Genomic DNA, 19,266 nt, shown 5'->3' with positions numbered 1-19,266 from the left:
CACAAAGGAGACCTACACAATACTAGGAATACTAGGTGGTCATAATGTTATGTCTGATCAGCGTACTTTAATGTGGCATTGTGCAGGGATAGCCATGGTGCAGGCCCAAGAACAGATAGGGTAAATGAACTTTCTCCAAAGGCTTTAACCTTAAAACAGTTTAAACTAATTATATGAAACTTCACTTTACAGAAAGGTGTCACGAACGGTGAAAATAGCTCTAGAGGCTATAACCGTTTGAACCAGGCTGTAGACATGTTTATATCTGCTGGAAAGGCATCTTAACTTGGAGGTGAAGTGGGATTTACTCACTTTTTACTCACAGTCTCTCGGTCATTCCTGCCTGTAACCATCAATTTTTATAACTCCTCCTGCTGAGTGTTGGTCACTCTATATGTAACCATTTAACCTCTGCAGATTGTGAATACTTTGTGCAATATTTAGTTTTCATGCATTTTTATTTTTCATTTTTTATATATTTTTATATAGTTGTTTTACTCTATTTGTATTTTACTCTGTCTCCTTGCAGCTGTCACTTTATGGGAGCAACAGCAACAAAACAACCTCCTTGAAAGATTAACAAAGTATTCTGATTCTGATCTCCTGGCTTTTTAAATGAAAATGATTTTCATGTGACTCACCGGTAACGCTAGTCTCTGAGCTCAACCCGAGGAAAACTAGACGCGAGGAATGTGACTGCAAACGTGCATGAGACGGTGACTTTGAATAAAAAAATAAAATAAAAGGGAGCATGAAAACATGTTGATGCTAATAAATTCGGACAAACCAATGACTAAAACATAATGTGTCCCTGCTTTCCAAAAGCTGGCCCGGCGCCTCTCTCCTCCCATCGCTGCTTCACATGCTGACTGAAGTTATGCATGAGTCCAATGCAACAGAGAGCCCGTGTTATCAGGCTGATGCATAATCAATAGGACAAGCACTCTCCAAATAGGGTTTTAACTTTTATTGAGCTCGCTGAGGAATGAGTGGTCCGCTCTGTATACGTGCGCCGCTCGGCTCCCTCAGACCTAACTGCATTTTGTCTGGGATTCGGGCAATTTTTAGTGCTGACTTCTGCTCACTGTGATGAAAACGGTGGGTAAGAGAGTGTATCGGTCCCCGATCGATACATGACAGAGGTCTTAAAACAGAGAAATCAATCCGCCGTGCCTTTAAAGCTGAACGGGCCTCCTCAAGGAGAAATGAAAGATGCTGATTAAAAATGTACCCGAGAATAGAAATGTATGATTTCTCCGTAATTTATTCTTTGGTGAAAATGCAGCATCCAGCATTTTGTGGGTCTGATATTGGATTTATTTATGTTTTTAAGTTAGATATTTAACAACAAAAAAAAGCTGCACTCCTTCTGCTGATTGTCATATTTGAGCAAAATCCAGACTTCCTGAACAAAGATCAGGCCTGATGTTAAGAAAATGGAAGAAACTATTTATCTTGACTATCCACATGAGTCCAGACCAGACCACTCATTGCAAACCCCCACATTTAAAAAGGCTGAGAGCCTCATCTAGACAAAGATGTTGTCTGGCCACATAGTCTAATGCTGGAACTCCATTTCTTCTAATTGCAGCACAAAAGATAGCATATACTTAGTCATTGCATGCATTTTTTATTTTTTTTTTTATTATTTTTAGTTACCAAATATGGTTTCTCACCCCATAAATGGATCACATTCCCACCCTATCATTAGAGGGTGTGGTGTCAGCGTGGTTACCGATATCATTTATAAGTTTTAATCACTGGAATTAAAAATATGCTTTAAAAATGCTGCATATAATTGGTTTTAAATGAGTTTGAGTCTGCTACTTAATTCAAGTGTCAACTCTTCAATTAGTAATCATTACGACGGAACATTTAACAAGTAATAACTTACTGGCTGGAATTCACTCCAATCAGATTAACAAACAGGGAGCTTTAGCGAGGCTTGTGTTTACAGAGTTATTAGCGGTAAAGCCACGACTAATCCCGTTCTGAAGTGAGTCCCCTGCCTGTTTGCATATTATTTCTTTACCAGCAGAATCACCATACCCGCGGTTCACAGTGTGGACCGCGGCTAAACGGGAAACTTTAATTGTGGCGCCACAAATGTTTCTGAGAATGCGAGATGTGTTTGAAAGCGCGTAGACGGCCTGTATATGCATATAGTGTAGCCAATTAGAGCTGGGTTCAAACATAACGGCTAGTGACAAGGTAATAGGCCTCCACGCTAAAAATGGATATAATGATGATATAATTTTTTTCATTTGCATTTCTGTCATGGAAACGGAATATAGAAAAGGTCATTCTGTGTTAATGTAACAGTAAAAAATCTTAACGCTTCCGCTGCCTCTGAATGCGGTATATGTTAAAAGGACCCCTGCACTGGCTGCCGCTGTGGTAGCATCGCAGACTGATGACTTACTTTGCAGCATTCATTAAAATTAAATGTAAAAGTACTTGTTGGACGGAGGAATGTGTTTTTCAGAGCTAGAACTGTGGCTGCTGCTTAAAATGTGTCTGCTGTTGCTGTCATGTTAATCGAATGAGCTTTTTAGTTGAGAAACTTGAACATAACTGTGGTCTCTGATGGCTGATTATTACCTACATACTAGGTATACCTGGCTATAGACACTGGTGGCACATTAGCAGACTCTAATGTGCTTTGCAGGCTCTAAGCTTTAAGGTAAACTACAGTGAACTGGTACATTTACTCCACAACAGAATCAGAAAAGCAAACACATTATCTCCAACAGCTCAGCTTTGACACTTCGTCCAATGCAAAGGTCGAGAAAACAAATAAAAACCTGCACTTGAGAAACTTCAATTTAAACACTGAAAACCGATCTGTACGCTCGGTGCACAATCAATCTCATTTTTCACATCACATTAAAATGTTGTTTTGACTTGGCTGGTATGCTCTGCTTTTCGCCTGAAGGCTTAAATCTCTTTAGCAGTTGCAGAAATGCAAATACAATGTGCTACTTGCATATAGCCAAAGCATTATGGCCTCCCACTTTTATCTCGTAACAGCAGCACATCAGCTGTTGTGGTCGTGGGGTTGGAGAAATCGGCAAGACTCTGACAAAGGCCAAATTGTTATGGGCATGGTGGGTTGTTGCAGAAATAGAAGCTTCAGGGTGGATGAAGGACAAGACACGAACTGATGAGGGGTTGTTGTGATGTATGCTTGGAGAAATTGGACCTGAAGTAACTTAAAATTGCAACTTAAAGGTCTTGTTACTACCACATTATTGCCAGATAAAGCAGGACTCTAGAAATAAAAAACTTTAATGATGTCAAAAGTTTTGTAGAGTCTAGGCCTCATGGTGCGTTCACACTAGCAGTGAGATGCAGTTACAAAGCATTTTCAATGGAACTAGCTTAAACATGTTTTTTTTTTTATTGCCATTCATCTGTATGTGTTGCTACATCCATTGCCGTGTTACATACAGTGCCCGTTCTAAATGCTTGAGTGGCACCAACAGCAGCTGGGCTGTATCTTCTGTCACTCATAGTTTGAACCAAAGCAAGTAGAGCTCCCCCTGGTGGCTGGCTGCAGTATAGGTCATAAGCTCCACCCCCTCCATGTCAGTGGATGGGATTTGGGTCAAACTAAAACACTAAAGTACAGGTCAAAAAAATTTTTCAAGAATAGTTTCTGTCAGTTTAGGTAGTTAATATAACGCGGATGCATGTTCAAGTGTCCATTTTTCTTTTAAGTTTTGTTTTAGTTAGTTATATGATGCTATAGAAACAGGATGTGACATCATGATGACTACAAGTTGCCATGCCAACCGCTCCTTGAAGCAGTCCTGTAGGGCTGTGAGAGTTGGAAAAAATAAATCAATAATCAGAACAGTGTATAATGCAACATTTCTTTGAAGCTAGTGGAGGCAGAGCAGAGCTCAGTATTAATCAAACAAAAACGCAAGTGAGTTGGTGGGTCATCGATAACGTGGCTCCACTCTTGGACCGTACTGTGCAGACTCTGGCTCCAAACTCGCAAGATGGCACCGCTCGTATCCCCGGGAAACCAGTGTCAGTTTGGTCAATGCAAGGAAGTGGGCGCGCATTATCCATATTTATATACAGTCTACGGTTTGAATGCACCATCAGACGAGCTGGGAGAACTGAAAGAATACTAGGCAGGGTTGGTCATAATAATCTGGCTAGGTACATTTCTGGGTAAACGGTAAAGTGAAGGTGCTTTTCAATTGCTTTTTTTTTTTTTTTTTTAAAGCCAGGCTAATTTTTACTCTCTGAACTTGGTGCAAGTTGCAGTAAACAGGAAAAACTAGTTGGTGTGACCACCCATTGACTTTAAAACCTCTCCAGTTACTCCACACTCCGAACATACATAAACATGAATTTAGTAAAAATTTAAACAGACTATGCAACTTTGATATTCAATTGCCCTTAGGCTTATTGTGCAGCAAAAATAATATTGTGAAATATTCACAAATCCCGCTGAGAAAAAGTTACTGGCTGCCAGTGTCACTGGCTGATACCGGGATGACGAGCATGTTCTATACAATTAGGAAGATAATACAGATTAGAAAGGCATTTAATATGCTCCTTCCGATTTAGGCTGCCTCTGCATGTTATCCAGACTGACTTCCATGACCAGACCATCTGTTGCTGGACTTCTGGTTGAAGATAACTCCTTATGATTCTTGCACTCTGGGATTGGTTGCCCTTGTGTGTAGTGGGTGCTAGGCCTTCCAAGACCAGGTCCCAAAAATCCATTTCATGGGTCTGTCTACTTAAGTCATGACTGAAATTGTATGTTATTTTCCCACTGAGCAATATATTGCGTTATCTTTTTCTGCCATGTTTTTTCCATCAGCTGCAACAAAGTGACCTATATGCTGTGTATACAATATACAATATGTGCAGAATCCATGATCCTACTTGCTGTATGCTTACAACCAGTGAGATCTGCAGAGATCACCACAGGAGTCACTTTCCTCAGCACAACAATATCCTGTATCTCCCTTACTTTATGTCGGTCATGCTGTATTCTAAAGAATGTCACAGGCAGATAACCATCAGGGAGTGGTCACATTCGCACAAACACACACTTTCACACATAAATGTATGCATTAAAAATATACACTACTCATAGCAGCTTCACTGCACATGCTTGCAGAGCCTGGTCGATTCGGCTGCAGGAAGACAGCAGTGGAGTCAGCTGTAGAGGTTGTTGTGGAGCTACAGCATGGGTGAGTACATGTGGGTGTTTGGCTTCAAAGACAGCTGAAGAGAGACAGACAGCAATACTCAGACTTGGGCAACGTGCAACCAACTAGTGATGGGAAGTACGGCGCTTTTTAAAGATTCGGCTCCTTTGGCTCGGCTCACGTAGAAGAGCCAGTTCTTATGGCTCCCAAACGGCTCCAAAATGACTTTTCATTTAGTTTAATTTGCAGCCATCTATCTTATCCTAATTTAGTGATTATGAATGGTTTGTTTGTTGGCAAGCAATTTTTCATTAGCTGTTGTTACATAAAAAATAAATTGTTGTTGTTTAACATTTCAATCAAAGCTTTAAATGAACCACAGCAAACAAATCAAATAAAAACTGGCCAGAGTTTTAACATTATGACACCTTAGATAAAAGTCTTTAGTGCAGGTTGGCACGGGGTGTCCATCATAATAAAGTCCAGCCCATGCCTGCATAGATTTGCAGGAGTCACTGAAGCTTCAGCTCTCCCTGACGGAAAAAGCCGGCTCAGTCGCGAACGGCACATCACTACAACCTGAGAGGCAGACCTTCATATCAAATTAGCTCTATACTTTTCAACATGATTTAGCCAGGGAGAAATCAAGTGTTTTTTAGGAATCGAAGGGTATCTGGGTTAGTCCAGGGATTTTCATAATAGTATGTTGAAATGAGACCCTTAGGCTTTCTTAGTAGTTCTTACAGGGCTATTAATGCATATCTTGTATTGGGGATTAGCTGGTGTTATAATCCTTGGTGCCAGATGCTTCTGGCTCTGACAGCTGTTCCTGGATAAGGAAAAAACAATTGTTATTTTGAAAATGATAGAGTCACAGACATGCCTGATTAACCAGTATGAAATAGATGCTGCCGCTCTCACTGAGAAAACAACAGAATCCTCCATCGAAGACACATTATTCAACATTATGTCTCAGCATTGTTCTTCGCTAATTAAAGCATGCTTTTTTTTTTAATTTCCCAAAGCTTTAAGTTAAAATAAATGTTGAGAGTAATGAATACAACTTGCCAAGTTATGCGTTAAATGACTAGCTCAAACTGAATGTGCTGCAGAAATAATAAAGCGAGCAGTTGGCTTAAAGGATTAAGCCTAAGTAATGAGACTTTAGCTTGTTTGTTTTTTATATTTGCCACCACTTTCTGACTAATTGTGTGGCATCAAAAGCGGGCCGGGTTTCCAGTAGAGCAAGACGGCAGTGTACAACAATGCCAGCTTTCAGAAAAGAAATATCAAAGGCTCACAGCAGAGAGTACAATATATTTTGATATATACTTTGCAGGGGACCCGGGATAAAATTACATTTCACCACAGTCCCGACAGAGACTTCTCACGCACGACCATAAATGTGACCCTCGTGGACCAGTCAGTAGGATGTATCATCTGGAGGCCTTGAATATCTGATGTATGTACCAAATGATCACTGAGACATTTCTGTCTTGATCAAAGTAGTAGAACAACCAATCGAGAGACTGCTGAGAGACCTGCAACTAGCCTCGGTGTAGAGTGGAAGTGGTTACCATGCTTTTTTATTAATATTCATTTACTGCAGGGATGTCAAACTGATTTTAGTTCCATAGGCGACATAGAGCCCAATTTGATCTCAAGCAGGCTAGGCTATTAACATAACATATAACATATAATGTGTCATAAAGTATAAATAATATCCTTCGTTTACGTGCAAAGAAGAACAAGTACATTATGAAAAATGTTTACGTTTTATGAAATAAGTGCAGTCCCGACACAATGCTGCCATCTGCTGTTTAGCTGTGTTGCATCTACAACTCTTACTTATATAGTGTGACCTCTAGTGGACAAATTAGGAATAGCAGTTAATTTTATTGAAAAATTGCATCTTCTACGTAGGTTACGCCCTTTGCAAATGCATCCCTTGGGTCAGATTGGACCATCTGGCTCCCCGTACGCTTAACACCCCTGATCTATTGCATATACACTGTAGGCCCGAGTCCCAAAATATTTGACGAACATCTAAAAAAAAGTTCTGGTCTTCTCTGAATGGCTTTTTTTATTTATTTTTTTCCTGTACTTTCCCATTGAATGGATTGGATTCACAATTGAGCAAGAACAATTGTTAAGGCAGATTAGATTTTTGGAAAATTACTGCCATTTGTCCCCCTGGCTTCCAGCATCCACAGAAGCAGAGCTCCCTTAAAAGAAACGGAGCTAAAATGGCTGAGGAGGCTGAACCGAAGGCTGCATAACGGCGGTTAGTAACAGTATTTGATAAATAAGGAGTCAGTTTTTTTGAACAATCTTGAAGAAATACACTGCTCATTTTCTGTCTTGCAGGAAACAACAGCTTCGAGTATAGCTTCTCTCTCCACATCCTGACGGCTTCTTTCATATTGTCTGCCAGACGGTGAAAGGTTTTAGTTGCGGTACTTGTCCTTGCATCATGACCGATCACTTTGTCCCAAGCCTCGATGCTGTAGTGCTTGTGCTCGGCATCACCCCCAGGGCAGCGCTGAAATAATTGTAATTGCACGGAGGGTGCTGTGCACTGCACCACAGCTGCACACCAGCTCAGGAAGTTGACATTTAAGCTGGGATTGTATCATTTAAAATAAACTACGATAATTAGGTTGTGAGTTCAGTGTAGTCGAGGTGATGAGCTTCATGATTGTTGAATTTAAAAAGAAGTTTGGTCTAGTCAGAGCAAGCCTACCTTGCTCATTAACACAATATCAGATATGTGCCCAGAATCCTTTTCTTTCTTTTTTCCTTTTGGGAAAAGGGGTTGCAGTCAGGGTGTGCTGAGGTGTCACCACAGGTGAGGAATAATAACTGGTAATCCATTCTCTAGAATGAGCCAGATGGACAGAACAGGGCCGTAAGTTCTCTTTAATAATCTAAGTCCCAGCAGCCGAAGCCAAGATGTCTTATTCTAGCCAGCTGGCTGCGTATCACAAGGAGGGTCAGGCGGAGCTGCTTTAAAATGCCGTGACCTGCTGCGAGAGGCTGCTCAGCTGAGGGGGAGACAGAGAGAGAGAGAGAGAGAGAGAAGATGGCCGGCAAGCCCCCATTTGTCTTTCAAATCAGATGTTTCAGGCTGACTTCAAGTGGTTGGATCTGATTTGCGAGTCTGAGTGCATTTATGTTCGGACAAAAATGTATTTGCGCAGACTAAAGCACTGGTTGTTAAGGTAGTGTCAGGAAGAGGGCAAGTTTTACATGACAATGACTGATGGCTGGGAAAAAGAAAAACACTTGGAAAACATGATATGGTGAGGTGATGCAGAATATTTTTGAGTGTTTGAACAGAAGCCTCTTAACTGGGATGCATCTTGTAATGAAACAGTTATGTGACCACTGTAGGTTGTCTCACTGTTACTGCGAATATAAGTTCATTTTATAACAAAAAAAAAGCATGTTCTGCATTAATTATTTTTATTATTAATGTATTGACATCTTTTTATCTTTTATTTCACTAAGCCAATTGATAGGACTGGCAACAGGAGCAATAAGGGGGGGATAAGATGCATCGGCTGACCGGGGCCTTTCTGTTTGCATGTTCTCCCTGTGTCTGCATGGGTTCTCTCCAGGTACTCCGGCTTCGTCCAACCATCCAAAGACATGCTCTTTAGGTTCATCTGTGATTCTAAATTGGCCGTAGGTGTGAGTGGTTGTCTGCCTCTCTCCCTGTCCAGAGTCTACCCCGCCTCTTGCCCGATTGCAGTTGTGATAGGCTCCAGCCATCCCCTACGACCCTTCACAGGATAAGCCGTTACAGAAGATGAATGAATGAAAGGAAGTGATGAATGAAGTTGAATGCGGGAATGGATTCCTTTCCCCAGGAACCCAGGGAGCAAGACTTCCTGTTGGTTCCTGTAATGAAAGAGGGAAAAGGAAGAAAAGAAAATAGAAGAATGAGGCGGCAGTATAGAGTGAAAACAATCAGGCCAAACACCAGTTTAAACTAAAATGAAATACTATGATTGGAAGATATGTACTTGCTTTAAAAGGCCTGATAGTATCTCCTGCTGAAGGCTCTTGGTGACACATATTGGCTTATGACGATTGATGTGATTGGTCATTTGTATGCTGCCTGAACAGCTTTGACCTCGGAAGAATAAGAATAAGAAAAACCTTTATTAGTCCCGCAATGGGGAAATTGCAGTTCACAACAGCTTACAGAAAGATACAGAATAAAAAAATAGCAAGAGCAAAAAGGGTAGCTATAAAAGATAAATAGTGGAGCAGAATCAGGTAGAAATATTGCACAGATTGAGTTGTAATATTGCACGGGTTGAGCTGTAAAATGTTTTTACACTTATGGTGTAATGCTATTGCACATATTAAGATTGTATGTTGTGGAGCCTAACAGCAGCAGGAAGGAAAGACCTTCTGTATCTTTCGTTCTAAGTTTGTCTTATTAGCCCCTTATAGGGCACAAATTGAAATATCTGGAAATTAAAAAATTCAAACCTTAGTGTTATTATACTTTTGTGACATTTTTCCAATTCCATTTTATTCATATAGCGTCAAATCCAAAACAAATGGCCTCAAGTCGCTTTTCTAGTTATGCACAGTTATGGGGGTAACCGCGTTAAGCGACACATGGGTGCCCTCACAGGTTTGCTAGCCCTCTGTTTAAGCCTCACTCAGTTCAGTGAGGTCAGGTGGACAATCAAGGTCAATGAGGTAACCGTATATAGTCCCTTGCTCTTAAATGGTGAAAAAAAAATTCCACTGTGTGCGGAAGTTAACAAATATAGTGCCTGGCCTGATAAAGGGTTAAACGGAACCTTGTGTGCATCCTGTGATTGGTTCCTTCACCTTTTTTTTGCACCAAACCTGACGATGCACTGTCGATAAATAATTTCTTTTTAACATTATTCACTTCACCAGGTCATAATGTACTGGTACATTACTGTATGTAATAGCAGGTAGATGTCAGATCAGGGTATGATTCATGTGTCACATATGACCAGTCTATGTTGCTCTTTATAGTAGCTACCATAGATAGACTGTATATAAATATGGACAATGCGTCGGCACTTCCTTGCATTGGCCAAACTGCAGCCAGCCACCAGGTGGAGCTCTACTCGCTTTGGCTTCACTTTTGAGGAGCAGTCCCGCCGTCCATCTTTATACTGTCTATAACTACACTGTCCAGTTAGAAAGTGGTTGTGTGGAGTAACAAGTAAAAGTAGGAGGGCGGAAGCCCGATGCCACATGTTGTTTTCTGTTTGTCCTTGTCTCTCAGTCTTTTCAAACCGCCAATATCCGGTCGGGGGTATATTATCAGTTGCCATACAAGACAAAGAGACCGAAAACGCATTAGTGAGTCAGAGAAGGCAAACAAGAGAGAAATGTTCTGCTCTTAAAGTTTTGTCCTCATCTGGAAGTGGGTCACGAAGGGCCGGAGGTTAAAGCTGTGACAGCAGCACTCTGCCTGCTCCTGTGAGGAAAAAAAACCTGTTCTCCCCTTTTTTTTTTTTTTCAGCAGAAAATGGTATTTTGTGAAATTGATTTCTGAGGACAAAGTAAGAGTGACAGAGTCAAACAGAGTGAAAGTGGAGCACAGAGACGGAAAGTGCTGAAGAGAGAGAAAGTATCGGAGTAAATAGCAAGAAAGACATTATGTAAATGAAACAGTTCCAGTTTGTGAAATAACTTGAATGAATTATGGTCTGCCGAACCCCCTAGCACTCTGTTACATCCCCTCATTTTCTCTCTGCAGTCATTAAGTACATTTATATAACTTCTCCTTTGTGTAGGTGTGGGTCAAATAGCCGACTGAAGCAGACTTCCTACACCTGGAAATTCAGCTTTTTGAAACTTTTGTTTTATTGAGGAAAGCAATCATACGCAGCGAAGGACGTAGACCTGGAGGCTGAGGACTTCAAATTAGAAGCCTGTTTTTTTCTATAGCATGCTCATTATGTGTGAAGTAATTAAACTTGGGTCGGGATCAAAACTGAAGGTGCTTTTTTTGGCTGCGGCATGATTTTTGAGAACACAACTTGGCAACTTCGAGCCCTAGAAGTCGAACTTCACGATCAAACACAAAACCCTGTCCACATATACCAACACCTAAAAGTGTGGGTTGGGTATATTATGTGGTTCACAGCCTGTCATAGGACCAGACTGACGAATTCATAGTAGAAATGAATGAAAATAAGATATACAAACACAATAAAAGCAATAAAAAACAATGTCAATTTTATCTGAAAAAAAGAGAAGAGCATTTTGGACTTATTTCCTGGGGTTATGAATGAGGACTTTTCTATTAACGAGTTTTTATAATTCTTTTCTCTCTGGCATTATAGTGTTTTATGTCACACTTTTTTTTTTATAAACTATTGTTTATTGGATGATTTTTATACACTTTTTTTTATTACTCTGTTGCATACATACACCGATCCGGCATAACATTATGACCACCTTCCTAATATTGTGTAAGTCTCCCTTGTGCCTCCAAAACAGTTGTGACTCCTCAGAGAATGGACATGGGCCTTCTGAGGGTGTCCTGTGGTGTGAATTTGGAGGCCAGGTCAACACCTTGTGCTGTTCTTCATGTTTATTTTGTTTTTGTTTTTTTTGAACCAATTTTGTGGTTGCATCCTGCTCGGGATGGCTGCTGCCATCAAGGAGGCACCCCCAACCCATAGCAGTGGGGTGGGGGTGCCTCCTTGATGGCAGCAGCCATCTGGTCTAGGTGGGTGCTGCATGTCTAAGTAACATCCACATGAGTGAATGCCAGCTCCAAAAGTTTCCCAGCAGAACACTGAATGTTGTTAGTGGGGCGGTATTTGAGGGGAGGGACCTCTGTGGATCATCCCACAGATACTTGATCACTTTGGGATCTAGTGAATTTGGAGGCCAGTTCAACACATTGTGCTGTTTTTCCTGTTTTTCTGAGTGTCATTGCTATGGGGTGGGGGCTGCCTGGTCTGGTCTAATTGGGTGGTACTTGTCTAAGTAACATCCACACAAATACGTGGCACACTTTTGTACAAGGTTCATGACTTCTTACTTTCATTGGGTTAGAATTTTCCACTATTTTACTTTAAAGTAAAGATAAAGTGCTTTATTTGCACTATACATCATACAACAAATTTTCATGGTTGGATGGAGGGTTAGTCCTAACAAATTTGGATACGTATTGTGTTAACCCCTCTGTTTGAAAACCACAATCCAAACTCCACTACGAGACTCAAGAATACCATCTATGACGAAAAAGCTCTGGGTTATGCGTCCTCCATGCATCCACTTTCCCACTTTGCTGTTGGTTGCCACAAATGGGATTTAAACCGTCAAATCCCGGTTTAGGCGTGATCCGTGCCGGGCCCTTGGGCTTCAATGTTCCAACTCTGGCATGCGTGTTTTCCTTGCTGACATTTTGGACTGCATTTCAAATTGATCTGTCTAGGTCCAGGCGTCAGGAAATCTCAACTATGAGCTGGTAAAAAAACAAAAAAAACATCTGTTTCTCACTGAAGGGGAAAAAAAAGTAAATGTGATACCTGCCGGTGGCTGACAATATGAGATGCTTAGTGGAAAACAGAGACAGCAGCAGCAGCAGCAGCAGCAGGATAGTGAAATGTAAAAAAGGGCTGCATCTTGAATGTAAATGACTGTGTTTACCATGCGCAAGTCTTGGTCCAGCTTGTTAGCCTTTGACAAATGTTGAGAGTGGTGAGAGGATGACATTCACAGCCTCAGGTAATCAATGGCTGGCTCCCTCATTACCATTGCAATGGACTATTATAGCTCGCACGCGCGCGCAATCTCAGAAATACATTCACAAAAACACGTGGGGTCTCGGTCACGTGTGTGCACACACGCTCAGTCTGGGCGGCCTCTGTAATTATACAAAGTGTAATCATTCACGGTGGCCAAGCCAGAGCTAAAGCTTCCTCCAATTAATTCAAAAAACTATTTTAATTAAGGTGATAAACATTTAAATTACTTCTGGGACGTTTGTATTGTATATTTTACTCCGTCTCTGCTGCCTCCTCCTGACTACTCTTGTTCTTTTGCAGCCTCTTACCTCTCTCCTTCAATTCTCTTCTGCCTATCTTCCTGTCTTCATCTTTGATTCATGCTATTTCTTTTGTGCGTACGTGACTTCTAGAGATTTGGATTACGTCTTTGCCAGCCAGGGCAGCATTTCCCTCATGACGAGTGACTCATTCAGCGCTTCAACTGGCCCACTCCTGTTGATTCAAATTTGAAGCCCTTTTCCATTCTTTGGCTCTCGACCCCTCTCCCTTCTGAACGCCACCCCAACGCATATTCAGCGGCGGGGCGAGCCCTTTCCCGGGCGTCCACCCAAACCCCTCTCTGTGAGCTAGCGGAGGCTGCGAATGTCCTTCTGTGCCGGAGCATCAGAGAGAGAAATTGCGTTTGTGTCGGGAGGGATGATCCGTCTGAGGCCCCCGTTGTTCCTCTTCCCATTCATGAAACACATCTCCATCGATTGCCAGTGTGTTTACTGTAAGGCCAATTGTGCTCGCGCTCCAGTGCTTCCAGTAATAAGCAAGAATGTGTCCCATTTATGCCGGCCCTCTTCGACTGTAGATTTTTAAAAGCCTGGCTACAGTTTTGGGGTTGGATCAGAATGACAGATGAGAGGGAGTTTTGTAGCCAAGGCTCTAACAATGTTACAGTCCTCCAAAGTTAGAGGAGCCCTTAAATAACTTTTGAAGCATAGCCTATGAGAAAAGTTAGAATTTTATGTGATCTGCATAAATGCGGTCTTAAATCTGAACTCTTTTTATGCATGGTAAAACACAGCTAGTATATTCACCATGCACTCCATCTTCTCCTGTTGAAAGCACTGGGTGTGATGGTATAGAGCAGGTTGCCCATTAACTGCAGGATTGGCCCTGGCCTTTTGGAATATGTCCTTGGGCAGAACAGTGAACCCAGAGTTGCTCGTCATGGCAGGTGCACTGTAAAACATTACAGCCCCGTTAAGTTATGTGAATGTATTTATTATCTTTAACAACAACAGGCAAGTTTTTGATACTGATTCTCAATTTAATAAGTTTTCAAGACTTCAAGTAACCCATCGCCTTGAGCTCTTGTGAGTTTTGTCTGTGTGGTCAATGTTCATATAAGTTTATACCTAACTATACCTTTGAAACAAGGCTCTACAAAAGAGGATTAAATCACGGTTATTACAAGAGGGTATTATTGGTTAGATCAAACTTTAAGGCCTCCTCTCTAAATGGCCTAAATAAACCAAATGAACAAACAAGATGTGAGTTGAATCTGTTAAAACTTGCCATTAGACGTCAAGATGAGAAACCTAAGTCGAAGTGATTTAAAAAAACATTGTGCGTTTGGAAGAATCATTAGATCATTAGTTTAACTTAGCTTTTTAAGTTGAAATGGAAGTTTTCCTCAGCTTGAGTTTACTCGCATTTTTACCGACTGACTATTAAAAACGAATTACAGCGCGGCCACCATTCTACCACAACTGGTGTTTAAGTGTGTGTGAATGGGCGAATGAGAAACACATTAAAGCACTTTGAGAGCCACTAAGGTGGAAAAGTGCTATAGAAATGCAGAGCATTCACCGTTTGTTGTACTTCGGGCGTCATGCCCCCAGACAGCAGCCTCAGTAGCAAAACATGTTTGCATTATCTGCCAAGTTAATGATTATGTTAATTGTCGTGATGCTAACAGCCACACGATGAAATGACAGACACAGCAAATGGGGTTTTCATTATGTTTAATAGGTAAACGATTATACACAGCGTGTACAAAACTGATATTTGCTCACATAGACAACTCAAGCTTGGCAGAACAGGGAGTGGTGAGCGACAAAACTAATTTCAAGGAGGACACAAAGAGATCATAAAACATAGTGAGTGGTACTAGAAAATAATCAATATTTGCTCTGGGCATCGTTTGCCTTTAAAACAGTACCATTTCTCCTCTGTACACATGCGCAAAGTAAAGTTACTTGGCAGGCAGGTTTTTCTAAACATCTAGTAGAACCTACCACAGTCATTCTCTGGATTTATTTTGTGCTCTTTCTCTTCATGCAGCCCTAGACAGGCTCCATGATGATGGGATCAGGACTCTGTGGTCAGACCATCTCTATTTTTGTTCTTATTGTGGCTGGAGATAGATCTTTATGACTGATCACTGAGACATTGTCGATGGGATTGCACCATAGACTGTATAAAGATGGACGACGCTCCTCAAAAGTGAAGCCAAAGAAGTAGAGCTCCCCTTGGTGACTGGCTGCAGTATAGGTCATAAGCTCCACCCCCTCCATGTTAGTGGTCAGTTACATTTTAGGTAGTTAATATAATGCTGATGCATACTCAAGTGTCGGACCATATTGCGGAGACTCTGGCTCTAAACTCGTATGATGCCGCTGCCCGTATGCCCGGGAAACGGGTGGCCAATGCAAGGAAGTGGGGACACATTGTCCATATTTATATACAGTCTATGGTCTGAGACTACACTATACAGAACTGAAAACGAGCACAGTCCATGTCAACCATGTCTGCAGTGCATTCTGAGGTCAGGATCTACAGCTTCTAGGAATCACCTAGGCTCTGATGTTAGATTCGTATACATTTGTATGTGTGTGAGGGTCAGCTGTGAAGCAAAACCCCTTTGTTAAAGGATTGCCTCTCCTGCTCTACTGTCTCTTTTCTCTGGGCTGCCGCGACAACCAAACCGTTGAGTGAACACAATCAAAGTTTAATTGTTTATAGCTCGAGTCGCAGACCCGAGGGGAGAGAGTGGCTTTGGAGGAGCAGTTTGTATTCCCCCACAACATGGGAAACTGGAGCCGCTGTCACTGCTTTATCCTGACTGAGAAAGGTTATACATGCAAGGGGAGTACACTCGCGCATCTGTGCTTGTCATTCGGGTTTAGCCACAGGCAACGATGTTTTTGTCTCGGTTTTACTGCACAGCGCTCGTGTCTCGGTGCCTGTGTTTGTCTGTGGAAACGGCTGAGACTGAGTTGTCTTGATTTGTCCAGATGTCTGAGAGGATTACACACATACACAGATTCTCACAGTAAAATACAAAGATTCACAGACTGTTTCACCATCATTTAGAGAGGAACCATTGTTTTTTACAAATGAGTTTGTTTTGAGGAGTTAATTTTTTTTTGGAAAAAGACGTACAAAGCCCTTGCTGGCTCCATAGGGATCTTTGTGTCTTAAGGTGGAGTTACTTGGGTCAATCTTAGCTTGGGATGAAGACAAGTTTAACAACCTGGGGATGTAGAATTAGAATCTGCACCTTCAACTTGCAGTTGAAGGTGAAGATTTAGGGGTATCAAATTATGAAATAGCTTCTCCCATTTGGCAAAAAATGTAAAAAAAAATAAAAATAAAAATGACAAAAGATTCTTGAAAAAATTATTTAGACTGATCAGGCATAATATTATGACCTGGTATATTTCATGTTGATCCATGTTAGCATGGAAACAATACAGCCAAAGCTGATGAGCCTACAAAACACCATGAAGTGTTTATAAATGTACTTGATGGTCGCTATGGTCCCCTATTTTAAGTTATCAATAAAGCCTGCTGTAACAGATAATGAATGAATATAAAATAAAACTAAATTATCTTCATTTGCCATGTACAGTATACATCGATCAGGCTTAACATTATGACCACCTTCCTAATATTGTCTCCCTTGTGCCTCCAAAACAGTTGTGACTCATCAGAGAATGGACATGGGCCTTCTGAGGGTGTCCTGTGGTGTCAATGTCAAATACAATGTTGTTAGTGAGGGGCCTTTGAGGGGAGGGGCCTCTGTGGATCACCCCACAGATACTTGATCAGTTTGGGATCTAGTTCATGTTTTTGAGTTGTTCCTTTCTTCCCTTCTCCATCTTTATCATCACCCTCTTTTCTTTTTTTTATCCCTCCAAACTTTACACCTCCTTTGATTTTTTTTTCCAGATTCTTTTTTCTTCCCTCTCTCCTTATCCCCACATTCATGGATAAGGTTTGTTGCTTAAAGGATTTTTAACCTCTCTCTGATGTGCTTTTCCCATTGGTTCTTATTCCTACCTTTTGATTCTTTCATTCAGCCCATGAGTCGGGCAGTGTGGGTAAAACAGGAAGGTATCCGAGGGATTTCCACGAACAAGTGCGTGTGTCATGCAGTATGTGTGACAAGAACGCAGACAGACGCGAGGAGCTGAAGCCAAAAGTCTGTCTCTAACTTTTTCCATCAAGAATTTGAGCATGTGTACATGGGTGCGTGGGTGTTTTCACACAGAAGCAGATCCCAGCTAGAAATGCTGAGAAACGTTAAGAGAAACAAAGTGAAGGGGAAATAGGAAAATAGTAATTCTAGCAATAAGCAGACATGCAGCGTGGAGTGGATTTGTGTGGCTGTGCATTCAAGCACAAGTAATGTAGAAAAAAAAAAAGCTGCACTTAGGCCTTTGAGCTCTGCTTGTGTTACTTGTGTCCAAGTAATGCTGACTGCTGGAAGGCATGACGAAATTATTCTAAATCAACATGCTTGTCACTGGAAGAACATGGCTTTGGAATTAATGCCAGTTCCAAGCTGTTACAAAGAGGGTACTACATTTCCATGCTGAAATAATTATGTTCATTGTGACTTATTTATTAAACTGAGAAGAAGAATCTCTAGTGCACCGACTAGTCAACTAGTCGACTTCAAAGCTGTGCCATGACGCTTTGAGCAGGAAGTCGACTAGTCATTGCAGCAAACTAGCAACGTTTTATCAAGCGTGTGGAAATACTTCACTAAAGATGAAGCCCATACTACCATGACATGCAGAATATGTAAGTCAGTCCTGAAATACAGCAAATGTACTACTGCAATGAACACTCATGTGAAAAGGCATCCGCTAACACTAGCAGAGGAATGGTCCAAATCCTCTCACTGGCAGTCATTTAACAACTTCACCAAATGCCCTGTGATAACAGAGAGGAGGAAGCTGCAACACAGCAGTTTATTGGTGAATTTCATTGTCTAAAGCTATTAGATATTTAGCTGTTATACACGGAAAAGGCTTCAGTGATATGCTGCTTTTTTGTCCTTGATGTCAGTGAATGCACCATGCGAGAGATGGAAGTTACAGTAAAGCTTAGAATATATATATATATATATATATATATATTAGAAGTGTCAGACTGATTGTGTTTATGGTGTTGACGTGGGATACGGCCAACAGTAGCCCGTGTTCAAGCTTCAATTACCTCGCAGAAAAGCCTCTGTCGCTTCCTTTGTGTGAGATGCTACAATATGTATTCAGGTCAAAAATTTAGATTTCATACTTACAAAGCATAATTTTTTTATTAGTGATGTCCTCGACTTGACTTTCACCACATATTTATCGACTTTAAAAAATCAGAAGTTGTTCAACCGCTAGTGCACACTGTTTGTATGTGACCTGTAGTAGTACAACAATGATTACACTCAGGGGTTGAGCTGAGCCAGAGCCAAGCTTGGCTCTCACACTTTGGACATCATCCTTCGGATACACTCTCATGCTGGGCGGATAATAGAATAGAATAGAATGACAGCTCCTGCACTTTGCTCTTATTGGATAGCTGTGACCATCACACAGCAGCAGGATCCATACTGTGTCTTTAAATGAAGGAATGGGCCATTAACCTTGTTGCTTATTCGCATCCTCTGGCGTGTCACTGTGCAATAATAATTGCAGTTTGCAGGCATGGATGTTGAGTATATCAAAATAAGACAAAAGATAGCCAGGTAGATCTTTTAGGGGGATTTATTGTTGTCTTTTGGATCTTCACTGTGTTTCACAGAGATTAACAATTGATTTAAAGGGTTGCTACATCAAAATGACCAGACAGAAAAATAAATAAATTCAATTTGAATGAAAATCTTCCAGCTTTCGTCAGCTTGGTATCTGATGTAATAGGGTTTCACAGGATGACTACTAGAAGTCAACTTAAAGAATAAAGGGAATCCAACTAAATATGTCCCCAGATGAAAATGGGAACAAAAACACAATCCAAAACATAAAAGTCATAAATGCAAGGAACTGGAGAACACCTGAAGATTTTTA

The sequence above is a fragment of the Chelon labrosus genome (assembly GCF_963514085.1).
Source record: "Chelon labrosus genome assembly, chromosome: 8".
Lineage (NCBI taxonomy): Eukaryota > Metazoa > Chordata > Actinopteri > Mugiliformes > Mugilidae > Chelon > Chelon labrosus.
This window is presented reverse-complemented; position numbering follows the sequence as displayed.